The sequence below is a fragment of the Rhincodon typus genome, chromosome 13 (genome assembly GCF_021869965.1).
Source record: "Rhincodon typus isolate 14 chromosome 13, sRhiTyp1.1, whole genome shotgun sequence".
Lineage (NCBI taxonomy): Eukaryota > Metazoa > Chordata > Chondrichthyes > Orectolobiformes > Rhincodontidae > Rhincodon > Rhincodon typus.
Genome location: NC_063344.1, coordinates 68,054,143 through 68,066,219, shown reverse-complemented (window position 1 = coordinate 68,066,219; position 12,077 = coordinate 68,054,143). Strand labels below are relative to the sequence as shown.

The 12,077-nt window shown below is 38.8% G+C and overlaps 1 protein-coding gene across 1 annotated transcript in view; it reads left to right on the top strand.

Moving 5' to 3' along the window:
• Nucleotides 1–1,569: 1,569 nt before the first annotated feature.
• Nucleotides 1,570–12,077, top strand: part of hdlbpa (high density lipoprotein binding protein a) — a 99,470-nt gene continuing 88,962 nt past the window's right edge. Inside the window, exon 1 of the mRNA XM_048604110.1 lies at nt 1,570–1,681. The gene's annotated coding sequence lies outside the window, so the exon portion shown is untranslated. The remainder of the gene's footprint in view (nt 1,682–12,077) is intronic.

Sequence of the window (12,077 nt, the reverse complement as noted above, 5' to 3'; positions counted from 1 at the left end):
ACTCCTGTATTCAATGCTCTGCCAAATGAAGGCAAGCATGCCAAAATGTCTTCTTTATCACCCTGTCTGCCTGTGATGTCACTTTCAAGGAACGATGTACCTGAACCCCCACGTCTCTCTATCTGACAATACTCCCAGGGTCAGTCTGCAAAATGGGATAGCAAGTCAAGTGTGGGCATCCATGAGATGCCATGGGATATCATCAGCAGCAGAACTGTACACAAGCACAATCTACAAGCTTTTGCTCCAGCATAATCCTCACACTCTATCATCAAGCTAACGCCATCAATCCTGGTTCACCAAGGAATACAGGAGGGAGTGTCAGGGACAGCACCAGGAATATCTAAAAATAAAGGTGTCAACTTGCATGTTAAACAGCAGCAGCAAGCAATAGACAGGGCCATGTGATCCCACAACCATCTGGTCAGTTCTAAGTTCTGCAGAACTCTATGTCAACCTGTAAATAATGGTGGAAAATGAAACAACTAATAGCAGGAAGAAGAAGCACATATATCCCATCTTCAATGATAGGGGAGACCAGCACACCAGTGCAAAAGACAAGGCAGAAGCATCTGCATTCCTTTCAGTTAGATACATCAAACAAATTTTACAACATCTTGGCCTACGATCCCACAGATGCCCGTCTTCAGCCAATTTGATTCACTCTTTTTGACATTAAGAAATGGCTGAAAACACTGAATGCTGCAAACACTAAAGACTGTGACAGAATTGCAGAAATAATACTGAAGACTTATCATCTGGAATTACCTACACCCCTTACCAAGCTCTTTCAATATGACTCAACAATGTAGAAAATTGCCCAGGTATGTTCTGTCCACAAAAGAGTCAGACCAAATCAATCCCAGTCAATTACCACCCTATCTGCCTACTCTCAATCATTAGCAAAGTAATTGTTATTTACAGCATTATTAACTTGCACAGTAATAACCTACTCACTGATACACAGTTGTACTACCCAGAGCACACACCTCCTGACCTCTTTGCAGCTTTAGTCCAAATATGGTGAAGCAAGAATAAGTGCCTTTGACATACTTAACAAGGCTACTAATTATTATAAATAAATAAAATAGATTCTAGCTACAGGTAAATAATCACTAATTGGTGACATATAACTCTACTTATCAAAATTCTAAAGCCCTTATAAAACTACATTCACACAAACATAAAGGTGGTTTAACAGGTGGAGGGAGAACATGGGAAGGAAGTTCAATAGCTCCTATCCATAGGGTTAACTCAGATGGTCCTTTGCCAGGACTGGCTGTGCTTCATTTTCTCTTCTCTAAGTAGCACAAAATAACTGGTTCACAACTTATGCAGTATCTGACATCAGTTAAAAACAATTGGGAGAAGGTAACCAAGCTTTCTTCAAGCTTCAAATAGTTTGTATTGCAGAGACAAACCACCTCCCCTTCCAGAGGTCTGAAGACTTCTTACAACAGTATTAACACCCACAAGCTGTGCAATTGCCCAACAGCCAATCACATAGTTGTTGGCATGCAAATGTCCCTTTGTCATTCATACTTGGTAGCAACTCCACAAACAAATCAGCTAGTCATTGCCAGCTGAATTCCACTTTGCATATGTGACCTGATGTCAGTCTGTCTGCAATCAGCCTCATCCCTCTGGTTCATCAAAGCAGCAGTATAAACATGACTTACAAGTGAGTATTGCTAACTTATTTTTGAAAGATGCAGTAAACCCTTCAGTAATCTTTGCTTTTAAAACAAACAGTCTTTTTCCTATTTCAGTCCACAATCAAAATACAGAAGAATAAAAAATTACAGTCTTTACAAATAGCATCAGCAATATCTCTATCACACGCTCCACATGTAATAAGAGGGCATTTGAACAAATACCATGTCTTTCCTGAAACTAACTCCACAAATATTCAGGGAAAACTAACTTTGATGCACTGAGCTTTGATCAAAGCCTGGATTACCATAAAGCATTTCCCCAGCAGATCCTTTTCTCCAACTCTCATATGATTCAGAATATTGTTTTAATGCTACATTGGAGTGGTTGGTGCAAGTGGTTTGAGTCTTGGAGAATACAGGTATTTTCTCCTCTTTTGGAAATTAATACCAATTAATGTCTTATTACCAATCTGTTACTGCTGATTACAGTAGCACAAGAGACCAGAGAATGGATAATATTTATCTGCTATGATTCAAATTCTCTGGATGTCATTTGGAGTTTATTTTTGTCTGCTTTTCATTTGGGGTATAAATTTAACTGGTGATACACTCTAAACTGAGTGAGAAAATTCTGTGGATATAGTTCCTAATGATTTTAGCCAGGCTAGGATTGACAAACAGAAGAAATAACATATAAAATTAGTTGAGACCAACAGCAAGATTTTATTAACTACAATTCCCTGTCAATTGTTAAAAGAAACAAGGCAATTAAAGGAGAGTAATCCAACATAATGCCACTTTAAGTAGCTTTTGGTCATTGCTTTAGGAATGCAACACACCTGCTTGTACTTCTTGTGCTAAATAAAATAGCCCTTCCCAGTTCTTTTTCTTTATGGATTTGATCTTCTATCTTTCTCATTAGCTGACTTTATTTTTGGTAGAGTTATTGCTTTTAGCTACTATCTAATGTGCTGTTGTGAAATGGCTTTTAATCTTTCCTGCTGTCATTTTTGCACTATTGCTGTAATGTCAGAACTATTTTGTTGTAAATGAGCGGTATGTCCCCTTGTTTCTTTAGAGTTTTACACTTTGTGTTTCACATTCACTCTTCAATGTTTATTTCCATGAATCTCTTACTGGGTGTCTAGTTATTCATAACTTTTGGAAGTCCTGATTTCCACCCCCACCCCCAAGTGTTCTCCTTTTATTAACTCTCAATTTCTATACCCGTTTGCCTGCCTTTGTGGTCAAAGCTAACAATGCTATATCATTCATTGTCTTCCCATCTCTGGCTGATCCCAGGGCTGCTTGTATGTGGGTGTGATATGTAGAACTGCTGGAGAAAGCATATGTTGGGTTGTGGAACTAAGTAGGAATAGGGGGCTGCATCCCAAAATGAATATGTAGATCAACAGAAGGTAGGAAAACCTAGGGTCTTTCACTCAAATGGGTGGCTTTTGCTGTAACCACACTTTATGAAGATGTGGGCCTGATCCATAGCAGGAGGAATGAGGTTAGGCTATATGAGTACAGCTGTGATTTGGACAATGACTTTATTTTCTGAATAAAATTGAAATACAAGTATAAATAGCAACAGTAATATTTAATTTGATTCCTTCCAGGCAACAACTTTATCTGCAACAGCACAGAAGGATGCCATGCCTGTAAAGCAATTTTTGTTCCACTAGCCCACTGTAGAATCACGAGGCCATCCTACCTGTAATGCTTCACTGAAAGAGCAATTCAACTACTGCCACCCACTCTATTCTACAAACTTACAATGGAGAAATAATAATCCAATTTCTGTTTAAAGCTTCAACTGACTCTTTTTGGATAGTACATTCCAGATCCCAATCACTTGCTTTATGATAAAGTCTTTTTGTCACAATTGCTCCTTATGCCAATTATTTTAACCTGTAGTGTTCATATCCCCACCAATAGGCATAGTCTAGCTCCATCTAAACTATGCAGATTTTTGAAAAAACAACTCCATGGGATATGGATGTCACTGGCCAAGACAGCATTTATTACTCACTCCTAATTCCCTTGAGGGTAGTCAGGAGTCCATCACATTGCTGTTCTGGAGTCCTATATGCACTAAACCAGGTAAATATGGCAGCTTCCTTCCCTAAAGAACACTAGTGAACTAGATGGGTTTTCACCAACAATTGGCAATGGTTTCATGGCCATCACTAGACTCTTAATTCCAGACACTTATTGTGTTCAATTCTGCCATTTGTCGTGGCAGGATTTGAACCCAGGTGACCAGGGTCTCTGTATTAACGGTCTAGCAGTATCAGCACTAGGCCACTCTTTTTTTTTTCTATTCTTTGTGTAACTCCTTCCAGTGATAAGAAATTTCATTCTTATTAATGTTTTTCACTATTGTCCTAGTCCTGAGTTTATTCCCCTTCTGTGCCAAGATAATTTATTAATTTTTTTTTTCCTCTCTGCTTACATCATCTTATGCAGTAGTTCTAGATCACTAATTTATTTTCTTATTCGTCTTGCAATTTTTAAACAAACCTTAACTCAAATCTTGCATTTACACTTTTTCCCCCCTAATTCCTGTTCCATGAGTTAATCTGAAACACGAGTCTTTCTTGTTCATGGTAAATGTCACTGATATTTAGAGTAACTTACCTTCAGCAATCTCCAGTTCATTCTGTGTAAAGCTAGTTTTTGAAGCGGTGATAAGAGTTAATCTACAATTGATTGTTAACTAATCACCTTGGCTGTTCAGCATGCTCTGATACTCGGACACCAGGGAACAGTCTGTGGTTCTCAATGTTTGAGAAACAGAATATTATTTAATTTAGAAATTAGAATATTACTGACAAGTACTTTGTTCTATTATGATTATCCTTCAAAGAATCAATTGAATATTCAGATTTTTCAAATCAAGTGGAGGATAATTTCATGAAAGGCTTGTACTCTCTCTATGGGAAGAGTTTATGCACCAGTCTTGGTTGTGTACTCCAGAATAGATGCAATTATTTCAGACTATATGTTGTGTAACAACAGTGCAAATATTAAAATTAGAAAAATACTTGATTCTTTGGTAGATTTTGCTCCCTCCAAATTGGTGAGTTTTTCTCCTAAACCATGTGCATCCAAACCTCAATGTTATGAGTCACTTTGATTTGGATAATTAAATTCCATTGACAATGAATACTTTCAATTTGCATTTTTAAATTAATGATCTCTTATTTTTGCATAGGACACAATAGGAGCTTTATTAGTCTTGTTAGAGGTGTTTGTTTTTTTCTAAAAAAAAATCTGACAACTGTTGATCCTAAACCTTCAGCATCTTTTTAAAGTTCAAAGGGGATAAACCAGCAAGTAAGAAATAATCAGTTCCTTGAACTTTCTGGACCACACTCTGAGCTTATGGGCTGCATATGGTACATGCTCTCTTGCCTGGAGAGGCAAGTTCAAGCAACAATATAAACACAATTGCTTCCTAACTGCTGTACCTCATTGTTCCCAAGTTCAGACGTGTAGGTTAATGGCAATTGTTCTGTGCCAAAGGGAAACTGTAACAGATGACACAATCTGCAATTTGATCTTAAGTTATTATGTTTAAAGCAATTTTAGACTCTGTTTCAGATTCTTTCTTTCATAAAAATTAATAATTGATCTAATTATGAGGCCTTTTTAAATTCTGGGTTCTATAGTTATAATGGTTACATAAAGATATTCCTTGTATATTTACTGCTAAACTCAATAGCAATGTCTTTTGGGAGATGAACAGAATTAGTCAGAGGTTCATGAATAGAACTTAATATTGGCATTATTTGTTGTTTGACTCCCAAAGTTAGCAGATGTTAGTAATTAACAAACCTTGAACTTAAGCTAATTTATTTTTTCCCCTCACTCATGGGACGAGGGCATTATGGGCTAGGCCAGCATTCATTGTCCATCTCTAACTGCCCTGAAGGCAGTCAAGTGTGGGTCTTGCATCACTGTAGGCCAGACCAGGTGAGGATGGCAGTTTCTTTCCCTGAAGGGCATTAGTGAACAGGCAATCGTGAAACTATATAGTTTTTTTTTCTGGCACTTGACATTTTAATGGTCATCATTATTCTCTTAATTCCAGTTTTTTTTTTTAAAATTCAACTTCCACCATAGCAGATGGTGGGATTTGAACCTGGATCACCAGAACATTCCCTCGATTAACTGCCCAGTGATAATACCACTAGACTGATATCCTCCTCATTCATTCAGAATAAACAATTAGATTGAATCAATACACTGCACGTGGCCTGTTTTGGTTTTTCAAAATAAGCATTTGAGGCTTTGGAAGACTTTGTAACAACAAAGTTCATCAGGGTTGTTTGTAGAAGATAATGGTTCTGCGAGGGTTAATATTGGAGATTGGATCTTAATAATGTTTTTATTTTACTTGTATCTCACTGTGATCCTGCATTAAGTCTCCAAAGTTGAAAACCTGTTTAAGATTCTGTGACATCTAACTACCTTGTCCACAAGCTGCCAGTGGCTTGCATTCCAAAGTAGAACAACATTGTGGTTGAGTACAACATTATCTGTGAACGTGGATTACCCACCAAAATATAACAATAGTGAGATTTTCAGTAGATCCAGGAGCAGTGCTGGGAGTTTACTGCTTTAAAATCCGAGTTCAAGAACTACTCGGATGGCTAGTTATTAGTTGCAGCAGCTAAAACAGTGAAACAACCTGCAAAGAAATTGTGGAAAGATCAGTAAGGGAGAAGTACCAGAGTGCAGTTTACAATCATGCTGGAATTGACCATCTCAAGACATTGAGTACAGGAGGGAAAAGTGTTGCTTTTGTCTATAGACAGCAGTTATTTGCTAAGTATTTTCAATTTTTTTTCTCTTTTAAATTTTCTTTAGATATAAGATTGATGCAAGCATGTAAAATGAGAAAAAACTTTGAATGGAGACTCTTCTTGTTGGAGAACAAGGATATTAGTGCTTCAATTAACTTTAGAGTAGTGATCACAAGTTGTGTAACGTCTACAGCACGTGGGAGCTGCTGGAGACCGAGGTGACCCACTGAACTCAGTTGTAGTAAGTGTTCACAGTCTGAACAATTTTGGACATGAGTTGGAATTGGAGCCTGATCAGCAGACACTGCACGGTATCAGGGAGGGGTGGAATAGTTACATGGACCCTCTGTTCCAGGAAGTGGGTCACACACCTTGGATCAGATAATTAAAACTTCGTCTGTGGTGAAAGACTGGAGTGATCTTCTGTAAGGCAAGTATGGGGGCCCAAAGGACCACTTTCTAGGAGCCTCTGCCCCTGCAATTATTCAACAGTTACAAGGTTCTGAGAAGTTATGATTGAGTGGGAACTACAGGAAGCACGGGTAAATTGATTAGAACACCTTGGTTCACAGCCATTCTAATTGGAGGAAATAGGAATGTAGTAATGGTAGGAGGCAATATAATTAGTGGAGACATGCTATTCTATGCGGTTGTCGGTGCTGAAGGCTGTTATCTGCCTGGTGCAGGGATAAGGACATCTCCTCAGGATAGAGGGGAACTTGGAGCAGAGTGAGGAATCCAGTTGTCATCATCCAAGTTGGTCCTAATGACTAGAGAGAAGTTCTGCTTAATAGTTTCAAATTTTAAAGTAAAAATCTCAAGATCACCACCTAAGCCACGAATGACCTGCTTTGAGTAAATCAAGTCAAGGAGATAAACGTGTGGTTTAAAAGATTGGTACGGATGGAATGGCTTCCAGTTCACAAGGCACTGGCACCAATATAGGGGTAGAAGGGAGCTGCTCAAGTGGGATAGGCTTCATTTGAACTGGTATGGAACCAGTGTCCTTTAAAATCAAATAACCAGGACTGTAGATGGGGCTTTAAATTAACTATTATATGGCTGTGGCAAGACTTTGGAGGGGAATACATAGGTTTGAAAATTTAAAAGAATATGGTGCATTGCTGGACAATTATTGATAATGATACTGAGTGGAACAGGAATGGACAGTATAGGAGCATTCTTCCTCAAAGCAAATAGGGCCTACAGGGGGGAAAAGTAGTAAAAAAGCAAAATTAAAGCTGCTTTTTTTTTTAAAAAAAAAACAAATTATCTCCTGAGATGTGGCTGTCACTGGGTGGGCCAGCATTTATTGCCTGTCCCTAGCTGCCCTGAAAGGTGGTGGTGAGCTGCCTTCTTGAACCATCTGCCATTACTCTCAATGCCATTAGGGACGGAATTCGAGGGTTTTGACCCAACAACAGTGAAGGTGTGGCAATATATTTCCAAGTTAGGATGATGAGTGCCTTGGAGAGGAACTTGCAAGGGGTAATGTTCCTATGTCTCTAATACCTTGTCGTTCTAGATGCTAGTGGTCACGATTTGGAAGGTGCTGCCTCAGGATGGTGATCCCTCAGCCATCACACTTCTGACTTCTACTTTTTGTAGGTGGTGGTCAGGCTTTGGGGAGTCAGGTGAGTTTTTCAAGGCAGTATACGTAGCCTCTGACTGGCTCTTGTAGCCACTGTACTTGCATGGTAAGTCCAATTGAGTTTCTGGTTGATGGTAACACCTGAAATTTGGTAGTGGAGGATTCCATGATGGTAATACCATTGAATATCAAAAGGCAGTGGTTAGATAGTCATTACCTGGCATTCGTGTGGTGCAAATGTTACTTACTTGCATCTAGTGTTTAGATCAAAATAAATAAGGAAACAAATGGCATTTAATAGGTATGACTTTAATGGAGACATGGCTGCAAGATCATCAGAGTTCAGGGCTACATGAGATTTTTTTTTTGAAAAGGGTAGTGGTGGAGCTTCTAATATAACAGCAGGAAATTATCTTTGATCAGATAATGTAAGATCCATATGACTGAAGATAAGAAATAATGGGACAAAGACACTAAGTCTACAGATAGCTTAACAATAGCTCTTCTGTAGGATCCTGAAGAATAAATCCACAGACAATGAAGTCCTATTGAAAAGTCAGTACATTTAGTCTTTAAAATTTCTTGTAGACTGGAAGATCAAATTGGTAAAGGTAGCCATAACACCACAGAATTGCGTGTATTTGGGACACATTAGCAATATGTGGTGGATCCAACCAGGGATCAGGCTATTTACACATCACCAGGTGTAAATGAGGCGGGTTTATCAAGGATCCTGGAATAAAAGATTACTTAGAAAAGTGACCACAACATGGTAGAGTTTAGCATTCGGTTTGAGTGCTAAACTCAGTAGGGTAATTTCAAAGGAATGAGAGCTGTGTTGTTTAGAGTATGCTTTGAGGGGAGTTCAGCAGAAAAGGTGGTTGAGGAACAACAGAAGATGTTTGAGGAAACAGTTCATGGGTCACAGCAAAAATTCTTCCCAGTGAAGAAGAATTGAGGGGATCAAATGATTATGGTTGACCAAGGAAGCTCATGGTAGAATCAAACTGAAAGGAAAAAAAATGTAGAAAATATTAGTGGTGAACTACGGGGTTGGAGAAAATTCCCAAATCCAACAAAGGATGAGCAAAAAAAATCTAAGGGAGAAAATGAAGTACAGGCAATCTAGTAAGTAACAGACAGTAGAGTTTCAAATTATTAAAAAGGAAGAGTGGCCAAATTAACCTTGGAGAATGAGGCATGGGAAATAATAAACTGATGCTGGAGAAACTCAGCAGATTTGGCAGTATCTGTGGAGAGAATGTTGAGTTCAGTATGACTCTTCAGTATCGTTTGATTTCCAGCAGCCATGGTATTTTGCTTTCATTAGTTCCACATTAGTTTCCAATGAAAATCTCTCTCTTTTTAAACAAGATAAAGGGACAGATTTTCAGATTATTTATCATGGCTGAAGAAACGGAAGTTATAGCCTACGGAGATAGAAATATATGGCTCTAATAGAGCTGCTTTCAAGATCAAAACCAGATGCAAGAGAATTTATATCATTACCAAGAAACCTCTCAAGCACGTACACCTCTTGACCTCCAAGTTCTTGAAGTGTACAAAGCAAACTGGGTCGAGAGACTAAATTATGCCAAGTCAATCCAAAGACCAGTCAGTCAGAGCAACTGGTTCAGAACATGCGTTTGTTGAACAAGGGACAACTGCCAAAAGTTTTCATTGGGTTTCCAAGACTTGTGGATTCCAAGAGGATCTATTTAAGATCACTATGAAAATTGCTTCATCCAGTTTACTGGATGAAATTCTGTGACTACAGGGTTGGAAGAAATATTTTTATCTTTTGAGGAAAATTCAGATGTCAGAAGCTAACCATTTCAGTTACAAGTAAGAAAAATGAGTAGTACAACACATTTTGGTTTGTTGTCACAATTTGTTCACCAGATTGATCAATGGATTCAAATTTTGTTAAATGAGGAATTAAGTTCGAGTAATATTATAAATTAAGTACCCCCTTGGGAGATGAACAACAGACCTAAGTCAGCAACTATTGTCAAGTAGCAATCCAATCAAGGACAGCAGAGAGAATTCACTAAGCAAAGTCTTGGGAGAAGTTGACTTGGTCACTGTAAATCAGGGGAATGAGGAAGAGGACCTGTTTTATACAGGTGCAATAGGGCTAGGCAAGCAGAAGGGATCACTTTTTTAAAAAAAAAAGTGGCATGGTGCCTCAGCACTAGGAACCTGGGTTCAATTCCACCCTCTGGTGACTGTCTGCGGAGTTTGCACGTTCTCCCTGTGTCTTCATGGGTTTCGTCCGGGTGCTCAGGTTTCCTCCCACAGTCCAAAGATGTGCAGGCTAGGCGGATTGGCCATGTTAAATTGCCCATAGTGTTCAGGGATGTGAAGATTAGGTGGGTTATAGGGAGGTGGGTCTTGAGGGGATTCTGTGGGTTGGTGTGGACTTGTTGGGCTGAAGGGCCTGTTTCCACACTGTAGGGAATCTATGAATCTAGCATGACTGAGATGTGAACATTTTGGGTTACCAATGAGACAACCACAGAGGACACATCAAGAGATTGATTCTAATCTACAAGCTGAAGTGAAGGCTTTACACACTTCAGATTTACTGGTAGATTGAGAATAAAAACATTTGCTTACAGTTTGAAGATGGAAGCCCATGCTGAACGCTAGTCATAACACTTCTGTTTCAGGATATTGCCAAGAAACGGCCTGGCTCAGAAATTCCAGGATACTGCAAAAATAAAAGCTGGCTTCAACAGAGCACCTGTCTGTCTTCGAAGGATTTATGAAATTAAAGGTCCTCCGGATGATAAGATAATTTATTATTTCATCAGGGAAGAGTTCTACCGTGAAACAAATTAGAGCATAAGGTAATGAACAAGTTAAATAACAGTAATGCAAGTGCTGGGAAAATTGTGGTTTTGAGGGGTGGTGCCTCAGTGCAGTGAGTAGCACTAATGCCTGCCAATAAACAATCATAACTCAAACTAAGTTTGAATGATGTGTGTGTGTGCCTTTTTGATAGAAAACTAGAATTGTGTGTGGATGTCAGAAATTGCTGTTAAGTGCACAATAGAGACCATGTGTTTGACATTTTGGAAGTGACCCATTCATATTTGGACAGTGAACTGGTGAATAGCCTGTATCACATCAAAAGATGTGATTACCTTTTAAAGAGAATAGAGGATAAAATTGGGGGGAGTGGGTCAGGATCTACAAACTGGCACTTTTTTAAAAGTGATGTTAATAGGCTCAGTATTTAATTTCTTTAAAATGCCTAAGTTCAGCCTCCATTACAAACTTAAGCAGAAAAGCTTTTGTTTTCTTGTTCTTAGAATGCGAGCAATCTTGACTAAATGTCCAAAGGTGGTGATGGGGATGCCTTTTATGATAGCAGTTGCTTGATCTAGAGGTGATTGACCCAGAGATTATCACTAGACTATTAATCCAGACACCCAGAAAAGTCATGCCATGGCAGATACTGTGGGTGGGGTGGGTGGAATCCCATCAGGTTCACTTTAGGGCAGGAAATAGCCATCCTTACCTGGCCTACATGTGACTCCAGACCCACAGCAATGTGGTTGAGTCTTAACTGTACTCTGGATATTTTAAAAATGGGCAATAAATGCTGCCTTAGACAGCAATGCCCATAATCCTTTAATGAATGAATTTAAAAAAACTAACTTTTTTTTTAAAATAATAAAGACCTTCCTCAGCTGTGGACATGCAAGGGATTTAAAAAATTACCTCCCATGCAGATAAAGGGTTCTATAGATCAGGGTAAAGATCCAAAACAAGATCAACAATGTTGAAACAAAAGTCCTACCAATTGTCCAAGTTCAAAGAGCATTCTGGAAGAGTTGTGAAACCTCCCAGACTGACTTTGAATTTCAGGCCAACTCTTAAGATGAGCTACAAAAACAGAAGTTGCTGAAAGCTCAGTAGGTCTGGCAGCATCTGAAGACAAAAATCAGTTAACATTTTGGGTCTGTTGTGAGGAAGGGTCACCAGACTCGAACTGTTAACTCAAATTTA